At 41.4% G+C, this 20712-nt stretch overlaps 1 protein-coding gene across 4 annotated transcripts in view; it reads left to right on the forward strand.

The window, feature by feature from the left end:
* The window catches only part of LOC134350328 (grainyhead-like protein 2 homolog), a 172962-nt gene that overhangs the window by 99932 nt on the left and 52318 nt on the right, over positions 1-20712 (forward strand). The gene's annotated exons all lie outside the window — the stretch shown is intronic.

A 20712-nucleotide genomic window follows, 5' to 3' on the forward strand; every position in this document is an offset into this window, starting at 1 on the left:
ACCACTCTCTGCGTGAAAAACTTATCTCTGACATTCTCCTTGTACCTACTTCTAAGCACCTTAAAACTATGCCCTCTTGTGTTAGCTACTTGAGCCCTGGGAAAAAGCCTCTGACTATCCACATGATCAATGCCTCTCATCATCTTAAATACCTCCATCAGGTCACCTCTCATCCTCCATCACTCCAAGGAGAAAAGGACAAGTTCACCCAACCTATAAGGCATGCTCTCCAATCCGAGCAACATCCTTGTAAATCTCCTCCACAATCTTTTTAGGGTGTCCACATCCTTCCTGTAGTGAGGTGACCAGAAGTGAACACAGTACTCCAAGTGGGGTCTGACCAAGAAATCCCAAAGTTATTTTTCCCTGATGGATTGGAAGGTTCAATTGTGAATTTATTCATAGAACAGGGAGTTCCTCTTTATTTATCATCTTGGAAAGAGCTATAGGGTGGCTCAGTGATGCAGCCAGTGCCACATGTTCCATCCTGACCTTTATTTACACATTCCTCCTGTGACCATGTGGGTTTCCTCCAGTCATGCAATACAGTACCTTCCCACATCCCAAAGATGTGTCGGTTGGTCGGTTAATTGGCACTGCAAATAGTCCCTAGTGTGCAGGTGAGTGGTAGAATCTTGGGAAAGGGGTTGTGGAGAGAGGTAATAAGATCTGGGGGAGAATAAAATGGGTTCAGTGTAAATGGGAGTGTGATTATTGTGGCCAGGAAGGCCTTTTCCTGTGCTGTAACACCCCGTGTTTGTGCCAAACGACAGCACTCATGCATATTGTGGTTTTGAAACCTGAAGGTTTTTCTCAGTATGTCAAACAATACCTTCTTGTATGAATTTGACAACAGTATCAGAATAATAAATCTTATTTAGCGATATTGCATGGTAGCAGGCTGTTCCAGCCCAACAAGTCCACGCCACCCAAGTACACTCATGAGACCAATTAGCCTACTATCCCATGCATCTTTGGAATGTGGGAGCACCCAGTGGACAGCCACAGGGAGAACATTCAAACTCCTTACAGACAGTGGCACGAATTGAGCCCGGGTCACTGGCACTGTAGTAGTGTTACACCAACCACTATGCTGCCACATCACCCACAGTTCACAAAATCCATGTCCCCACCTGCTCCTGATCAGCATCGCATTAGTTCTAATTACCTGCGAAAGATTCGGTGCCCTTTGACATTTGCAATTTAGTCGTTTCTGTTTTGTAACTATGTTGCTTGTTTTAAAGATTAATTTAGTAGCATGAACCAGAGAAGTTTGGAGAGATTTTATCTCTAATGTTTTTTTTCCCTTCTTTAGAGACACTTCAACATGAGCTCTTGTATAACACAGAGATTATTTTGGATTAGATCTGGTTTTGATGCCCTTCGCATTTGTCCCTGCCACTGACATGACTTGCACTGGGTTGAATGTGAAGCTTGTGACACTGTGTCCCAAAAAGGAGAATATAGAAAGAAAGTTTGAAGTTGTGTGGGTGGGTGGTGGGTAATGCCAAAAGGAACTCCTTGTGTGGGGCCTCATTCTGCTAAAACAGCATCTCTAGATTTTATTTTTAAGGGTTAGCTGTGTCTCTACATGTTGTAGATAAATACTTAACAGCAAGTTTCAACAAGTTATTGTCATTAGGAGATACCTTGGTCTGCTGTGGGTTCAACAGTCAAAAATATTTGTACGTACATGTCATAAACATAAGGTTCTGCAGATGCTGGAAATACAGATTAACACACACACAAAATGTTGGAGGAATTCAGCAGGTCAGGCAGCATCAATGGAGGGAAATAAACAGTCTACATTTTGGGCTGACATCTTTCATCATGTCTGGAAAGGAAGTGGGCAGAAGCCACAATAAGAAGGTTGGGGAGAAGGGGAAGCGTAAAAAGGTGGCAGGTGATAGGTGAGACCATTTAAGGGTGGAGGGGGGTGATGAGGTAAGAAGCTGGGAGGTGATAGGTGGAAGAGGTAAAGGGCTGGAGAAGAAGGAATCTGATAGGAGAGGAAAGTAGACCATGAGAGAAAGGGAAGGAAGAGAGACACCAGAGGGAGGCGATGGGTAGTTGCAGGATATTTGAGGCCATTGAAACTGTATCTTCAAAGAGAAACCGCAGGGTTGTGAAGACTGCAGAAATCATAATACCCCCTATTACATTTAAACAAAATTGGAAGAATAAATTTAGAGTAAGGGATAAGAGATTTGAGGAGGCTTTTCTGGAGACTTTTCTGTGTCTGGACATTGGTATTTCCGTACCAGGCCATGATACATCAGTTAGGATATTCTGCACTGTGTGTCTGTAGAAGTCTATCAGAGTTTTAGTCTCTCAGAAAGTAGAGGTGCTGTTCTGCCTTCTTTGTGATGACACTTATGTGCTGGTCCAAGGACAGATCATCTGATATAAAGGCAGGAAGCTTAAAGTTACTCACCCTCTCTGCCTCATATGGCGGACTGGCTCACGGACCTCATCCCTATCACTGTGCACAACTTCAGAAAAGAGCTTTCTTACCATGGCCTATAAGCATCTTCCAAGGAATAGAGTTATGTCCTGATGAAGGGTCTCGGCCTGAAACGTCGACTGTGCTTCTTCCTATGGATGCTGCCTGGCCTGCTGCGTTCCACCAGCATTTTGTGTGTGTTGAAGGAATAGAGTTATTCTGTTGCACCTTCTCCTTTAGCCTCTAACCCCTCAGATTACATGCCTCTTTGTCCTGAACAGATGAGGGATGAGAGTCGTTGATCATAACATGTCTGAAATAGAAGACCATAATAAGACATAGGAGCAGAATTAGGCCATTCAGCCCATTGAGTCTGCTTTGCCATTCCATCAGGGCTGATCCATTCTCTTTCTCAAACCCATTCTCCTGCCTTCTCCCCCATAACCTTTGACTCCCTGACTAAACAAGAACCTATCAACCTCTGCTTTAAATATACTCAATGACTTGGCCTTCGCATCTGTCTGGCAATGAATTCCACAGATTTAGCTCCCCCTGGCTAAAGAAATTCCTCCTAATCTGTGTTCTAAATGGATGTCCCTCTGGCCCTAGACTCATTCACTAGAGGAAACATCATCTTCATATCCACTCCATCTCGGCCTTTCAATATTTGATAGGTTTCAATAAGATTTCCCCCCCCCCACCCCCATTCTTCTCGAGTACAGGCCCAAAGCCATCAAACATGCCTCACACATTAACCCTTTCATTCCCAGGATCATTCTCTTGTGTTTTATCTGGACCCTCTCTAATGCCGGCACATCTTTTCTTAGATCAGGTGCCCAAAACTGCTCACAATATTCCAGACCAATGCCTTATAAAGCCTCAGTATTACATCCTTGCTTTTATATTCTGATCTTTAGAAATGAATGCTAACATTGTATTTGCCTTCCTTACCACCAAATGAGTGAAACTGTAAGTTAATCTTTAGGGAAAACTGCATAAATACTTCCAAGTCCCTGTATACCTCTGATTTTTTAAATTCTCTCCCTGTTTAGAAAACCTCATTCCTTCTACCAAATGCATGACTATACACTTCGTTACACTATATTTCATCTGCTTCTTATTTGTCCATTCTCCTAATCTATCAGAGTTCTCTGTAGACTCCCTGCTTCCCCAACACTATCTGCCCCTCCATCTACCTTCATATCATCTGCAAACATGGCCACAAAGCCATCAATTCTGTCATCCAAATCATTGATATCTAATGTGAAAAGAAGCTGTCCCAATACTAACCCCTGTAGAATACCATTACTTACCAGCAGTCAACCAGAAAAGCCCCCCTTTATTCCTATTCTGTGCCTCCTGCCAGTCAGCCAATTTTCTATCCATGGTAGTATCTTTCCTTTAAAGCAGCCTTACGTGCAGCAAGGGCTTTCTGAAACAACATTCACTGACTATCCTTTGTCTATCCTGCCTGTTATTTCCTCAGAGAGTTCCAACAGATCCTTAAGGTGCAAGAATTCCCCTTAAGGAAACCATGCTGGCTTTGGCCTATTTAATCATGCATCTCCAAGTACTCTGAAATCTCATCATTAATAATGGACTCCGACATCATCCCAACCACTGAGGTCAGGCTAACTGACCTATAATTTCCTTTCTTCTGCTTCCCTCCCTTCTTAAAGAGTGGAGTGATATTTGCAATTTTCCAGTCCTCCGGAACCATTCCAGACTCTAGTGATTCTTGAAAGATCATTACTAACGTTTCCACAATTACTTCAGCAACCCCTTTCAGAACTCTGGGGTGTAGTCCATCTCGTCCAGGTGGCTTGTCTATCTTCAGACCTTCCAGCTTCCCAAGCACTTTGTTCTTAGTAATAGCAACTACACTCACTTCTACCCCCTGACACACTTGAACCTCTGGCATACTGCTAGTGTCCTCCACAGTGAAGACTGATGCAAAATATTTATTAAGTTTGTCCGCTGTTTCTTTGTCTCACTTTACTACCTCTCCAGCATCATTTTCCAACAGTCTGATATCCACTCTAGCCTCTCTTTATGTATCTGAAAAAACTGTTGGTATCCACTTTTATATAATGGGCTAGCTTACCTTCGTATTTCATCTTTTCTGTCAGAAAGCTTTTTTTTAAGTTGCCTTCTGTTAGTTGTTAAAAGTGCCCCAATCCTCTAACTTCCCACCAATTTTTGCTATATTATGTACCTTCTCTTTTGCTTTTATGCTGCCTTGGACTTTCCTTGTCACCCACAGTGGCCTTACCCTCCCTTTAGAATACTTCTTCATCTGTGGGATGTATCTATCCTGTGCCTTCCGAATTGGCCCCAGAAACTCCAACCACTGCTGTTCTGCCGTCATCTCTCAAAGATGCCTCTGTTTCTCCACACTGCCATTAACCTTGTATTTTGCCTTCAAATTAACTTTCCAAAGTGATTCACTTCAATATTTTCTCAGCAGATTCACTTCTAAAGCAACTGCTGGCTTCTTCTCCAACTGCAATCCACCACTGTCACCTCTCCCACCCCTGCACAGCTCACTCAACTGGTGCAGACTCCTGTTTTGCAGGGATAGTGTAGCATAGCGGTTTGCGCAGAATTTTACAGTGCACGAGCCTGGAGATCAGGGTTAGATTCCTGTCGCTGTCTGTAAGGAGTTTTTACGTTTTCCCCATTACACCGTGGGTTTCCTCTGGGTGCTCTGGTTTCTTCCCATATTCCAAAGATGTACAGGTTAGGGTTACTAAGTTGTGGGCGGGCTGTGTTGGCACAGAAAGCTTGCTGGAAGAACTCACAGGTCAGGCAGCATCGATGGAAAAGAATAAAGACCTGGCGTTTCAGGCCAAGATCCTTTATCAGGGCTGCCTCCAACACATCCTCGCTGATCTGATTTGATGCAAATGCTGCATTTCATCCTATGTTTTGATGTTTCAATGTACATGTGTTAAATAAGCAGTGACAGCTTATTTTAACTCATAATGTCAGGGACCCCCTGACGTGTTCAGCAAATGAACGGAGTGAATTTTCACTTAGAGCTGGCCGGTTTCTTGAATGATCTAAACGAGGTAGAAGCAGGAAGCTGGTGCACTGTCTGGGTGGGAATGAATCATCCTGGGTCAAAAATACACTTCTATTTTTGTACCCATTTCAAGAACTCCCGGGCCAAGTGGAGACTCTTAATGCAATTAATAAAAATTCTTGTCAGGTCACTATATCTCCACAGACAAGTGGAGCGTTCTCAAACAACACACAAAAAATGCTGGAGGAACTCAGCAGGCCAGGCAGCATCTATGGAGAAAAGTATTGTCAACATTTCAGCCTGAAACATTGACTGTACTTTTTTCCATAGATGCTGCCTGGCCTGCTGAGTTCCTCCAGCATTTTGTGTGTGTTGCTGTTTTCCATAGATGCTGCCTGGCTGACTGTACTCTTTTCCAGCATCTGCAGATTTTCTCATTTGTGATGGGGTGTTCTCTAAGAACAGGAAAAAAATATTGGTTACAGTCTGAGGGGTGATGAGAAAGAAAAAGATTGAATTTTAGTTTAAGTCTTGTCATAAGGTGTCCTTTTAAACTGAGCCTGCTCTTTTTTTTGGATCAGTCTGAGGTTATCTGAAAGGGCTTAAAGTGCACTGAATTTGTTTACCTGTGTTTGTCCCTTTTATTATTCAGGAACTCTATTCAGTCCCAATGATCAGAACTGTGCCAACTGTTTAACAACCAATTAATTATATCTTTCTTTATTTACCCAGCCACTAGCCAATCCATCATGTCCTTGCAGCCAGAGTCTTTGAGTCTTTCATTGGTTATATACTTCCAAATGATCATTGTGAAGCACAGTCAGATGCCGCTAATGCTTGATTAATGTTTATTCAGTACTCTTTTCACTGAACCAGTTTTAATTAGTTAAAACAGATAAATAGATATTTAATCCACACATCAAATCCTGATGAACAGAGGTGCAGATTCTTATTATGTAAAATTTCTCAGTGAATATATAAACATCACGAACATACATTTCATAAAATTAGGATATTGCCCCTAATGAATTAGCTTTGGGAGAGAGACACCAACTTCACTCACCTCAACTCTGAAATGATTCCACAACCTATGGACTCACTTTTAAGGACTCTTACAAATTATGTTCTCAGTATTATTTTTTTTATTTATTTTGCACAGTGTGTCTGCCTGTGCACATTTGTTGTTTGTCAGTCTTTGTGTGTAGTTTTTCATCGATTCTATTGTATTTCTTTGTTCTACAATGAATGTCTGTAAGAAAATGAATCTCGGGGTAGTGTATGGTGACATATACAGACTGTGATAATAGATTTACTTTAACTCTGAGGGTTTGGTGTCAGAATAAGGTGACACCAATTAAGATTGAGATGAGAAAGAACAGCTTCTCTCAGAGGATTGTGAGTGGCACACCTTTCCACAGGTCGCTTATGCATATTTAAGGAATGGATTGCAGGAAATGTCTGCAAGTAAATGAATCAAGGTAGTTTATGGTGACGTATATGTACTTTGGTAATAAATCACGTTGACTTTGACATTCAGGGTGTTCACAGGGAGCACAGATAGCACAGGGGATGAGTTAAATAAACTAAAACACTATTCAATAGTGTTTTCCCTTGTGAGATGTCTGATCTCACACCCCTCAGTCAAGACCTTTGTGTCCCCAGGTTGCTTCTTAAACATCATTAACACCCCGGATGGAAAACAATACCTATTGGAAGTCTAAAAGTGTGTAAAACAACAAAACTGCTGGAAGTAGGTAGTAGATTGGACGTTCTCCCCATGACCATGTGGGTTTCCTCTGGGTGCTCCGGGTTCCTCCCACATCCCAAAGACGTACTGGTTAGTGGGTAAATCGGTCACATGGGTGTAGTTGAAGAGTGTGGGCTCATTGGACAGGAAGGGCCTATTATTGTACTACACTCAGAGGTCACTGAGTCTGGCACCAACAATTATCCCATGGTCAAAGTCACTTGGATAACATTTCTTCCTCACTCTGATGTTTGGTCTGAACAACAACTGAACCTCTTGACCACGTCTGCATGCTTTTATGCATTGACTTGCTGCCACATGATTGACTGATTAGATATTTGCATTAATGAGCAGGTGCACCTAATGAAGTGGTCACTGAGTGTATACGTACTTTATAAGAAAGGTTGCATAAGTTGGGACTTTAAGAGCATAGAAGAATGAGACAAGATTTGACAGCAGTACGCAGAATTATGGTGGGTATAGATACAATAAACACAAGCAGGCATTTTCCACTGAGGTTGGGTGGGTCTAGAACTAAAGGTCATAGGTTAAGGGTGAAAGGTGAAATATTTAAAGGGAACCCGAGGAGGAACTTCTTCACTCAGAGGGTGGTGCGAGCTGCCAATGGATGTGGTGGGTATGATTTCAATTGCAACAAGTTTGGCTAAGTACGTGTATAGGAGGTATATGGATGACTGTGGTTCTCTAAGACTAGGCAGAATAACAGTTCGGCACAGACAAGATGGGCCAAAGGGCCTATTTTTGTGCTGCAGTGCACCATGACTCTGTCAGCTGTGGAGTCTGGTTATCTGGGACACATCAGGACCAGGAAATTTTGGCTCAATTAACTGGCTGCTTCAATTAGCCAAAATTTCATGGAAATATTTAAAAAGGTATAAAGATAACAAATTACCACTTAACTGAATAGCAAATAATGTACTTAAATGAAATTAAAAACAAATTTGAACACTACCAGTACTACTACAGTACTATAAAAATGTGTATTAGTTCCTAATAATTTCCAACAGAGGAATTCATGCAGGGCACAGTGCTGGGTTCCTTTGATTGACAGTAAATGAGCAAAATCAGCACAGACACCTAGTGCAGATAATGGACTGCCTTCATATAATGCTTTTGACAATTTCATCCTCCCAATTTTAATTTACATTATAAATTTCAAGATGGTTATCAATACCTTCAAATCCTTCGTAGTTCCTAACTTGTTGAAGTAGTGAAATCATTTCATTTTCACTCCCGGCTGTTTCTGGCATCTCCAAGCCTGAAAGCTTCAAACCACAGTGAGCAAAACAGTTTTGAATTGTCTTACTGCTTAGTTCTCATCAACTATCAGTAACAAAATTAATTACTGTTTGAACACAAGCACACACAAATGATGCTGTTTAAAAACTATTCACTCTAAGCATGGTGTAGTGTCTAATGGTCATACAGGTGCACGTGACTGGCGCTAGTTAGAAACTGTCTGGCAATAGACTTCTGTCCCAATTAACCAGCATGATGTCCCAAATAAAAGAAGGGAATCCCGCCTATTTTTTTGAGTAGTTTTTCTTCTTTAAGAGTTGTCCCAAATAGATGGTGGCCCTGATTAACCAATGGCCAGGAACATTTATCACCCCTGTAACCATCAGATTCCTGAACCAGCGTGGATAAATTCACTCACCTCAACACAACTGATTTCACAACCTATGGCCCGAAACGTCGACTGTATCTCTTCCTAGAGATGCTGCCTGGCCTGCTGCGTTCCACCAGCAATTTTTATGTGTGTTGCTCACAACCTATACACTCATTTTCAATGACTCAATAACTCACGTTGTCAGTAATATTTATTTATTTATTCATTCATTTATCATTATTATCTGTTTCTTTGTAGTTTGTCTTCTTTTGCACATTGGTTGTTTGTTAGCCTTTGTAGTTTTCCATTGATTCTGTTGTTTTTCTTTGTTCTACTGTGAATGCCTGCAAGAAAATGCATCTCAGGGTAGTATATGGTGACATATATGTACTTTGATAATAAATCACTTTGAACTTTGTCTGGTTTTCACTTCTCTATTTTGCTAGTGGTATGTTCAACATCTCGTGGGGTAGGAGGTACAGGAGGCTGAGGTCCCACACCACCAGGTTACAACCCACAGGCCCCTGACCCAGTGTGGGTAGCTTCAGTCACCTCAACTCTGAAATGATTCTTCAAACCTACACTTCTAAGAACTTTCTGCAGTTCAGGTTTTCAGTATTTTAAAACAATTATTTACTCAGTAAGTCTTCTTTTGTACATTGGTTATTGTTCAATCTTTGTTCATGTTGTGAAGTTTTTCGAAAACTCTGTTTCAATTTTTCTGTAAATGCCTGCAAGAAAATGAACCTCAAGGAAGTATATGACAACATATAGTGTACTTTGTTAATAAATTTTACGTTAACTTTGTTACTTTCAAGAATTCACCATTTTGTATTCTCCCCAGCACTTGAATGGGATTGCCTTTAGATTCTGAGGACCCTGTTTGCTTTGAATCTTGTTTTCTGTTCAGAACATCTTCCTAATTTGCATTAAATTAATGATTTTGCACAGAAAATTACTGTTTTAAGGAAATGTTATTCACAACTTTCTCTGCTAGTAATTGGAGTATGTAAATCATAATGTTTATGGCCTTGGCATTACTATTGCTCTCCTCAATAGACTTTCCTGCCACCCTAAGTCTGTTCTCAGTCTTTTTCTAGTTCAGATTTACTACTTTCAATCTTACGTATCAACTTCTCATGTTTCACAATATCCTCCTGATCTGTGGAAATCTCACAGAAATCTCCATGACCTTCACCCACATTTGGTGATCTGCTGCCCTATAGATTTGGGATTCCTACAAGGATTAAGACTTTCCTTTCTAGTTTAAAAGCTCCCTCTTCAGCTAAGCTTCTGGTCATCATGCAATCTTGCTGTACCTTTTTAGTTTTCAAGTCTTTTAACCACTTCCTTACTATTTAAATTACAGAGATAATTTCTTAGACACAAACACAAACTGATGTAGGATTTCAACCTGGAATGTCGGCTTATATTCCTTCCATAGATGCTGCCTGAGTTCCTCAGCATTTTATATTTGTTGCTCTGGATTCCCAGCATCTGCAGAATCTCCTGTGTTGCTGACAATTTCTTAGTATTAGCTTGTATCTACATATTGTCATGGATTCAGTCTATTGTCAACACAATAGACAATAGGTGCAGGAGTAGGCCATTCAGCCCTACGAGCCCTACTGTGATCATGGCTGATCGTCCACAATCAGTACCCTTTTCCTGCCTTCTCCCCATATCCCTTGACTCCGCTATCTTTAAGAGCTCTATCTAACTCTTTCTTGAAAGAATCTAGAGAATTGGCCTCCACTGCCTTTTGAGACAGAGCATTCCAATGACACAGAATTATTTATCTTTTTAGAGTATCAGTAAGGATGTGTTTTATTCATTTTCACCACTCCTGTAACTCCTGAAGGCATTGACTCCTTCCTGAGCATATAGTTCAAGGTATTCCCCAATTCTTTATCCCAGTGATGATGGATATTTTCACTAGATAGCAGGTAACAACCAAAATGAGCCAATTAACCAATGTTAACTTCAGAATCAGGTTTATTGTGAGTGAAGTAAGCCGTGAAATTTGATGTTTTGTGGCAGCAGGTCAATGCAGTCGTAACTAACTACCATAAGTTACCATAAAAAATAAATAGTGCAATAGAGGAATAGAGAGACAAGGTTCATTATTTCATGGACTGTTCAGAAATCTGATGGCAGAGGGGAAGAAACTGCTCATTAAATACTGAGAGTGCGTCGTTAGGCTCCTGTAGCTCTTCCCTGGTAGTGGCAATGAGTAGAGGACGTAATGCAGATGGTGAATGCCCTTCATGTAGGACACCACCTTCTTGAGGCACGGCCTTTTGAAGTTGTTCTCAATGGTGGGGTATCTTGTGCCCATGATGGAGCTAAATGAGTCCACAACCATCTGAAGCCTCTAATGATACAGTCCATTGGTGGCATCATACCAGACAATGATGCAACGGGTCAGAATGTTCTCCGCAATACATCTGCAGAAGTTTGCTAGAACCTTTGGTGCAAGTCTCCTCAAACGTCTAATGAAGTACAGCCACTGGTGTGCCTTTGCTGTGATTGCATCGATATGTTGGTCCTCTGAGATGCTGTCGCCCAGGAACTGGAAACTGCCCACCCTTTCCACTGCGGCCCCTCAGCTGAGGATAGGTGCATGTTTTCCAAACCTCCCCTTTCTGAAGTCCACAGTCAGTTGTTGGATCTTGCTGATGTTGAGTGCTAGGTTGCTGTTGCAGCACCTCTCAATCAGCCAAAGTGTTTTGCTCTAATACACCTCCTGACCACCTTTTGATTCTGCAATGTCGGCAAATTTACACATGGCATTTGAGCTGTGGTTAGTCACACAGTTTTGAACACATAGAGAGTAGAGCAGTGGGCTAAACGTGCATCATTGAGGGGTCTGTACCTCAGTATTGTCTTCATGCCAACATAGTAGTGGAGATACTCTCCGTCACATAGTTCAGCCTCTGAGCAGGAAGTGCTGTGAAGAAAGCACACTGGATATGGGAGCTGGATGCTGGATCATATCTAGTTTGTTTGTTTTCCAGCCAAAACAAATGGTTGGCTTCAGATAAGCTTTATTTGCGTTGCACTGAGTAAACACCAAAGAAAATGTACTCAGGAAGTTGTAGTCCATGGGAATTAGTAAGTAGCTTTGCCTTTTTCCAGGGTTAATGGAACCAGGTTCAGGACCAGCTATTACCCTGAAACTTCCTGAACCTGTGTGGATAACCTCACTCCACTTCAGTGATGAATTGATTCCATGACCTATGGACTAACTTTCAAGGATTCGACCCCCATGTTCTCAGTATTATTTATTTATTGTTGTTTATGATGTGCACAATTTATCTTCCTTTGCACATTGTTTTTGTCAGTCTTTGTCTATGTATTGCTTTTAATAAGTTCTATTGTATTTCTTTATTTTCCTGTAAATGCCTGCAAGAAAATGAATCTCAAGATTACATATAGTAACATATGCATACTTTGATGAATTGACTTTAAATGTTGAACTTTTCCTGGCCTAAATTCAGCTGACATACTGTTATCCAGGGACAGGCTGCTTTGTTTGATCATAGGCTCATTCAACCATGGCTAATTTGGTTCAGGTCACTGCCAGAGGTTTCCATTTTTCTTATTTTAAATTGATTTTATGGTTACACCTTCCTGACTGTATTTACTCAGTCAGGTATTTTTGTAATTAGTTGACTTCAATTTTTGTTCCGTAGGACTAGCTGTACGATATATCAGAGACTGGGTGTAGATTAAACTATCTCTTGTTTTCAGAATACAGTTTTATTATGGGATGAGCAGAGCCAATTGGTTTATGCATAAATTGGCACAGTATTCAACTTGTAACTCATTGCTTTAATTATTACTGATCGTTTAAAATCCATCACAGTTGGTGATCGGTAGCCGGCATCTAGAGTCATGGAACACTACAGCACAGAAACAGGCCCTTCAGCCCATCTAGTCCATGCCAAACTATTACTCTGCCTAGTTCCATCAATCTGCACCCATACCATAGCCCTCCATACCCTGTCCCATCCATGTAGTTATCCAATCTCCTTTTAAACGTTGATATCAAACCCGCGTCCAGCACTTCTGCTGGCAGTTCATTTTACACTTACACCACCTCAGGTTCCCCTTAAATATTTCATCTTTCACCCTTAACCTATAAGCTCTAGCTCTTGTTTCGCCCAACCTCAGTGGAAAAAAAATCTGCTTGTATTTACCCTATCTATATCCCTCATAACTTTGCATCAAATCTATCAAATCTCTCCTTATTCTCTTATGCTCCAGGGTATGAAGTCCTAACCTACTCAATCTTTCCATATAACTCGGGTCCTCAAGATCCAACAACACCCTTGTAAATTTTTCTCTGTACTCTTTCGATCTTATTGATATCTTCCCTGTAGGTAGGTGACCAGAACTGCACACAATACCCCAGATTAGGCCTCACCAATGTAACACCCCAACTCTTATGCTCAATGCATTAATTAATGAAGGCCAATCTAGAATTGTTTCTTACAAAAATAAAGTCATATTCACTACATATATTAGCTGATCCCTGTGTTACTACAAACGTTTGTAGATATTTTGTGTAAAGCAGATGACAAGTCTTAATGTTTGCAGTTATATGGCCAGACACTTAGAGTTTTAAAATGCCAGCAGAGTTAACGCCACTGAGATTATGATGTGTGGCCTGTTAACGTAGTGGTTAGCGTATTGCTTTACAGCACCAGTAACCTGGGTTCAATTACTGTCATTGTCCGTAAGGAGTTTGTATGTTCTCCCCGTGACCATGTGAGTTTCTTCTGGGTGGTCTGGTTTCCTCCCTTGTTCGTAGGCGTGCAGGTTAGTAGGTTAATTGGTCATATATGGGCATGTGGGCATCACAGGTTCATTGGGCTAGAAGGACCTGTTATCGTGCATGGACCACTTTATCAGGTACATATGCTCATTAATGCAAATATCTAATCAGCCAATCATGTGACAACAGCTCAATGCATAAAAGCATGCAGGCATGGTCAAGAGGTTCAGTTGTTGTTCAGACCAAACATCAGAATGAGAAAGAAATGTGATCTAAGTGACTTTGACCAGGGAATGATTATTGGCGCCAGACAGGTTGGTTGAAGCATCTCAGAAAATGGTGTGGAAAAACAAAACAACATCCAGTGAGCGGCAGTTCTGTGGTTCTATGTGTTGTGCATTGTCTTCATTAACAAAGCCTTGTTAGTGAGGAGAATGCACGACACATAGAACCTGCAGCTACAGGAGCAGAAGACCATGAACATAGGCTCAATGGCCACTCTTTAGATACAGGATGTAGCTAATAAAGTGGCCACTGAGTGTATATCTCTGAAAAGGTTTCCAATTATTCCAGTGTGGTTTTGAAAGACAATATTAAAGGAATATTTAAGACGATAAGTGAGGATAAGCGATATGTAAGGAATAAAGTGTGTACTTTTCAGCTAATGTTTCATTCAGCTCTGCATTACCAAGCAGTGATGAAGGGCTGCTGAAATAGACAACAATATAACGTCATTTTAGTAGTGAACATCAGAGGTGTAACGTGCATTTCTTGACTTTTCAAGGCAGTGTAGGAAGCTGCCATTGACAGTGACAGTTTAAACAAACTTATCAGGTCAAAGTAAAACTTTTATCTTGCTTTTGAAAAAAGCACAGGGGTATTCCTGCATTGTCGTTGAATCATTATCCTGTCGCTGTTTGTGAAAGTTTGCAGCAGCAGCGAGTGGTAAGACTTAAACACGTGGTTAACGGTGAGGGTGGGTATGTCGGAAGAAGTGAAAGTTGCTCTGCAATTAGACAGTTATCTTCAGTTTGCTTGTAGGGTTGTTCGCCGAGCCTAAGGGTTAGGTCGCCAATGTTTCATCACCAGTCGCTGTTGGGTCCTGGAGAGGACAAATGTAATATACCAGCTCCAATGTGGAGTCTGCCCCAAACACTAAGTCAGACAGACGGGGAGAAAACTATCCATGAGACGACATGGACATCAGCTTAGCCGTAAGAAGACACAATCCTCTGACGCTCATCTTGGTACATGAAGGCCAAGAAGGGCACAAGTTCATCTGGGAAACACAAAAATCCTGGCCGAAGAACAAAATTAGAAATTAAGGGATTTCTTAGAAGCTTGGTTCTCAATGGAAGACTCTGTTAGCAAGCATACTGACATGGGTGCAATTTACAAACCTATGTTTCTGCGGAGTCAGGGCCAAGGAGTGAGCTGCAGACGCCCGAGGAACCAACGCTCACAATGACTGTTATGGGCCCAATGAAGATCACTCAGCTGGGACCCAGTAGAGACTAGAGGCCAGAGTGACAGCCAACCAATCGGAACGACAAATCAGACCAATACAAGCGCGGACACTCTGCTGAAATAGCATTCAATTATGTACTGGTGATATCACCTCGACTGGTAATAAAATGTTTGCGACCTAACCTCCAGCCTCGGTAAACAATCCTACAAACAAGCAGCCAACCCGAGCTACCGATCTTCTCTTTCATTTCATTTATCACCAGCTTCTGGAATCCAAAGTATTTTGCTCCTGGAGCATATGAGAAGCTGAACCAGCAGTAGGTCGTTAAACCTCTTGGATCTGTTCGAAATCAGAATCTGACATTCTGTACGTTGTGAAATTTGTTGTTTACATACTGTATATACACAAGTACACAGGTACTCGGTTAATCAGAGCAGCCGCTTATTTGGGATGTTTCTTAAAGAACAAAAACTAATCAAGGAAAGAGCCGGGACTCCCTTTGTTTATTTGGGACATTCTGCCACTTAATTGAGACAGGAGACTTGCCGAACATCTTCCAACTATCATCAGTCATGTGTACTTGTGTGGTCGTCAGACACTAAACTGTGTTTAGAGCGAATAGTTTTTAAATTGTGTCAGTAGCATGTGTTTCTCTTCAAAAAGCAGTGATCTTTGTCACTGTTAGTTGGCAAGAAATAAGCAGTAAGACTGTATTGCTCATTGCGGTTTCTAGCATTTAGGCTACACTACCATATCTCTCTCATAGGCTAGGCTTCAATAGAATGCGACTTGCTACTATAATGCCAAGGTATATTAGTCACAGAGGTAGATGCAGCATGTTCAATATTGGGTTTCCAAAATGAGTTGAGCTCAGGATTTAAGTCAGCACAGCAATGGCAGGCCATAGTTTACAAAGATTAAACATGGACAATATAAATTGTCAATGAACAGTATTAAAATGGCAAGAGTGAAAACAGGGGCTGCTTGGTGTATTCATGTTGACAATATCCTTCCATTATATAAGGGGCATCACAGTAGCCCTTATTACAGCTGTTACAGTGCCAGCGACCCAGGTTAAATTCCCGCTACTGTCTATAGGGAGTTTGTATGTTCACCGCGTGGGTTTTCTCAGGTGCTTCGGTTTCCTCCCACCTCCCAAAGACGTAGGTGTTAGTCGGCCAATTAGTCTCATGGGTGTAATAGGGCAGCACAGGCTTGTTAGGCCGGAAGGGCCTGTTACTCTGCTGTATCTCTAAATAAAAATGAGAAAGGCACGTTACTGCATAAGAAGGATTTGGCCCTCAGAGATGTTTTTAAAGTAGTAAGTAGCGAGGAGAAAGTTGTTTCAAGAAATTGCTTAAGTGGGATACAGTGACAAAGGTTAAAATTACAAATTAGTACAGATTCAAGAATTTCTGAAGCCTATGATCAACGCATACAATGTATTTTTGGATTGAAGTGGGGGGGAATGATCTACCTCCTGTGATTTTGTAATGCATGATGAATTCTCTCAGTTTCAGTATTGCGGCTCTGTGGGTTTACATGATGTTAAATAAACAGTGCTACTGTTGAGATATATGGTCTAATGACGATGCAGAGGGAGTGTAATTAAAAAGTAACAAATCATTGTCTTGAGTTACTCACATAATAAATTGGGGTATTGCCAGGTAATCTGCAACATTTAGAATCAAAGTTCAAAGTAAATTTAATATCAAAGTGCCTATGTCAACCATATACTACCTTGAGATATATATTCTTGCAGACATTTACAGGAAAATAAAGAAATACAGTGCAATAGAATTTATGAAAAACTAGTGAGCCTGAAGATTGTAGAGTCAGTTGAGAGAGTGAAGTTATCCTTGCTGGTTCAGGAGCCTGATGGTTGAGGGGTAATAACTGTCCCTGAACCTGGTGGTGGGAGACGTAAGGCTCCTGCACTTCCTTCCTGATGGCAGCTGTGTGAAAAGAGCGAGGCCTGGATGATGGGGGTCCTCGATGCTGGATGCTGCTTCTTGTATAAGCGCTCAGTGATGGGGACAGCTTTAATCAAGAATACTTTGTTCTTTAAAACCTGCTCCCTGCTCCCTGCTCATCAATTTAACTATTCTGCAGTTTATTCTCACCTCCTTAACTTTGTAACTTCTCTTCCTTTCTCTGCTAAGAATGTTCAATCTTCAATGTGATTAAGCAGTCACACATTGTCCTATGGTAATTTCTCGAATAACATGTGATCAGAGACCAAGATTGCCAGCACGTGAACACACAAAATGCCAGAGGAATTCAGCAGGTCAGGCGGCATCAATGGAGCGGTGTAAACCTGCTGAGTTCCTCCAGCATTTTGTGTGTGTTACACTGGATGTCCTGCATCTGCACAATCTCTTGTGTTTGCCATTCAGCATTTTTTCTCCCCTTTGAATAGATTAGATGCCAGAGTTTGGTATATTTATTTATTCATCCTGAATGGTTAAATAATTTTGCCTACAGAATCACTTCTAAAATTCCCCTTCCCTCCATGAAAGTAATTATTTTCATCATTCTTTGGAATGTGGCATTGCTAATGAGGAAAATATCTATTGTCTGACTCTCAGTTGAGACAGTATTGGTGAGCTTCCCCCTTTCACAAGGGTGATCCCCACTGTACTGTTGGCCCATGGAGTTCCAAGGTTTAGACCCAACAGTGAAAAGAAATCCACGATATTTATTGAATGCTGTAGAAATGTTCGGCAACTTCAAGCTCCTTGCTGAGTTCCTCCAGCAAGTTGTGTGTGTTGCTCAAGATTTCCAGCATCTTCAGAATCTCTGCTGTTTATAATAATCAGCACTTCTCTCTTGTTTTGTGTCACTCCGAAAATGCACACTGTATTCCTGGATGTTGTTTCAGCACCCGGATCAGACGTGATCAGATTATTCCCCATGTAATACTGCTTTAGGGGTTTTGTAGAGTATCATCCCCGGGATCCCAGGGAATGGACACTTCTGGAACAGCAATTTTTTTAAAATTAGCTTTAAACACTAGCTTTACTTGTAGCATGTATTTCGAAACATACAGTGAGATGCATCGATTTGCTTCAAATTAAATAAATGAAAGTAGTGCTGGGCAGCTGAAGAACTGGGAGACCAGTGAGGTGTGTAAAATTACTTACCTACAGTCAGTATTAGGTATTATTAGGTACACCTGTACATCTGATTGTTAATGCAAATATCTAATCAGCCAATCATGTGGCAGCAACTCAATACAGACAGACATGCAGACATGGTTGAGAGGTTTGGTTGTTCTTCAGACCAAACATCAGAATGGGGAAGAAATGTGATCTAAGTGACTTTGACTGTGGAATGATAGTTGGTCCCATATGGAGTGGGTTGAGTATCTCAGAAACTGCTGATTTCCTGTGATTTTCATGCACAGCAATCCCTAGAGTTTACAGAGAATGGTGCCAAAAACAACCAAAAAAAAATCTACTGAGTGCCAGTTCTGTGGGCAAAAGTACCTTGTTAATGAGAGAGGTCAGAGGAGAAGGGCCAGACAGGTTCAAGCTGACAGGAAGGCAACAATAACTCAATAACCAAGTGTTATTACAGTGGAGTGCAGAAGAGCATCTCTGGATACACAACACATTGAACATTGGGCTACAGTAGCAGAAGACCACAAAAATATACAGTACTCAGTGACTACTCTATTAGAGACAAAAAGTACCTAATAAAGTGGCCACTGAGTGCAGCTTAAACAGTTTCTAACCTGACCCTACCAACTACCTGTACTCCAGCTGGGAATGGATTGGAAATGAGGCGTTGTACTGCAGGGAGCAAGATAGAGAAAGGTGTTTTGGCCATACACATCTTGCCTGACTCCCATCCACACAAAGATCAGCTCTGTTCTGAACCTTTTGGGTCATATCAATGCTTCTGTACCATCATGAAACAAACTTAAGCCAAAAAATAGCCACACAAGTTGACTTTGACGTTCCTACAGAATGGCTACTAGGTGAAAGAAATCAATCGGGCCCTTAAAAGGCCAGATGGAAAAACCACTGCCTGTCTTCCCTATATTTCCACGGTTTCTGGGAGGCTTGCCCAGGATCCTGAAGAAACCATCCACAAACCCGTAAGAAAGCTCAAATCCTAGCTTATACAGGTCAAAGATGACCGGGGACTGAAGATGGCTGGCATTTACATGATTCTCTGTGGATGTGGAGCAGCGTACATCAGCCAAATGGGGTGCATGGTGGAAACCCGCATCAAGGAGCACAGAAGGTGTATCCATTTGGGTTACCGGGAGAAATCAATAGTAGCAGAACATTGCAGTCGCAATGGCCATCAGATTGGCTTCAACTGAACAAAACTACCGTGCTGCACCAATGGCTTTTGGGACTGCCTGTTGAAGGAAGTCGTCGAAATAAGACTGGAGAATAAGAATTTTAACAAAGATGATAGTTTCACTCTAACTAAGAGCTGGAATTCAATTATAAACTAGGTGGGACAGTGGAAACTTGATTGGATGACTAACCAATCAGGAGGGACGGACGATGGGCGGATATATACCACTGGACTAGACGTGCCCAGGCATCATCCCTGAGGAAGATGGCAGAGTTTGTCATTGACATGTCAGTAAAATTGATATTTGTACCCGGCTGGAAGCCCAAGAAGAGTTCATTCTTCAAATATAAGCTGTCAGAATGTCAATACATAAACGAGGCTTTGGGTGCAGACTCTCTATGGGGGGGGGGAGGGGTGCCAAAATCATTGAAGACTAAAAGCTGGGGCGAGGGTTGGAACAAGCAGCTCATTTGGATGGTGGAAAAGAGGATGTCAGCACGATTTACAGAGGACAGGGTAGAAATGGAGTTGTTGCTGTAGGGAGGGTTGGATATGGGTTTGGAATTGATGGGAGGGGAACAGTGAATAGCCAGAATAAGAATCAGAATCAGGTTTAACACCATTAATGTATGTTGTGACAGTTATTGTTCTGCAGCACAGTGCAATACATAAAAATACTATAAATTACAATAAAGAATGTGTATTAAAAATTAAATTAAATAAGTAGTGCAAAAATAGTGTGGTAGTGTTCACGGGTTGGTTCATTGTCTGTTCAGCATCTAATGGTGAAGGTGAAGAAGTTGTTCCTAAAACGCTGAGTGTGTGTCTTAAACTGAGAGTGAGAGGGCCCTAGAACATATACTCTCAGTGGCCACTTTATTAGATACAAGAGTGGAACCTGGTGTGATCTTCTGCTGCTGTAGCCTAACCACTTCATGGTTCAATGCATTGTGCCATCAGAAATGCTCTTCTGCACACCACTGTTCTAACATGTGGTTATTTGAGTTACTGTCACATTCCTGTCAACTTGTACCAGTTTAGCCATTCTCCTCTGACCTCTCTCATTAACTATATTTTTTTTTGCCCACAGGACTGCTGCTCACTGGATGTTTTTTTTCCCCATTCTTTGCATCATCCCCCATTCTGGTGTTTGATCTGAACCTCTTGACCATGTCTGCATGCTTTTATGCACAGAGTTGCTGCCACATGATTGGCTGATTAGATATTTGCATTAATGAGCAGGTCCACCTGATAAAGTGGACACTGAGTGTAGATGATTATATATAAACACAAGCAAGCAAGGAT

This window comes from Mobula hypostoma, chromosome 1 (assembly GCF_963921235.1).
Source record: "Mobula hypostoma chromosome 1, sMobHyp1.1, whole genome shotgun sequence".
NCBI classification, from domain to species: Eukaryota; Metazoa; Chordata; class Chondrichthyes; order Myliobatiformes; family Myliobatidae; genus Mobula; species Mobula hypostoma.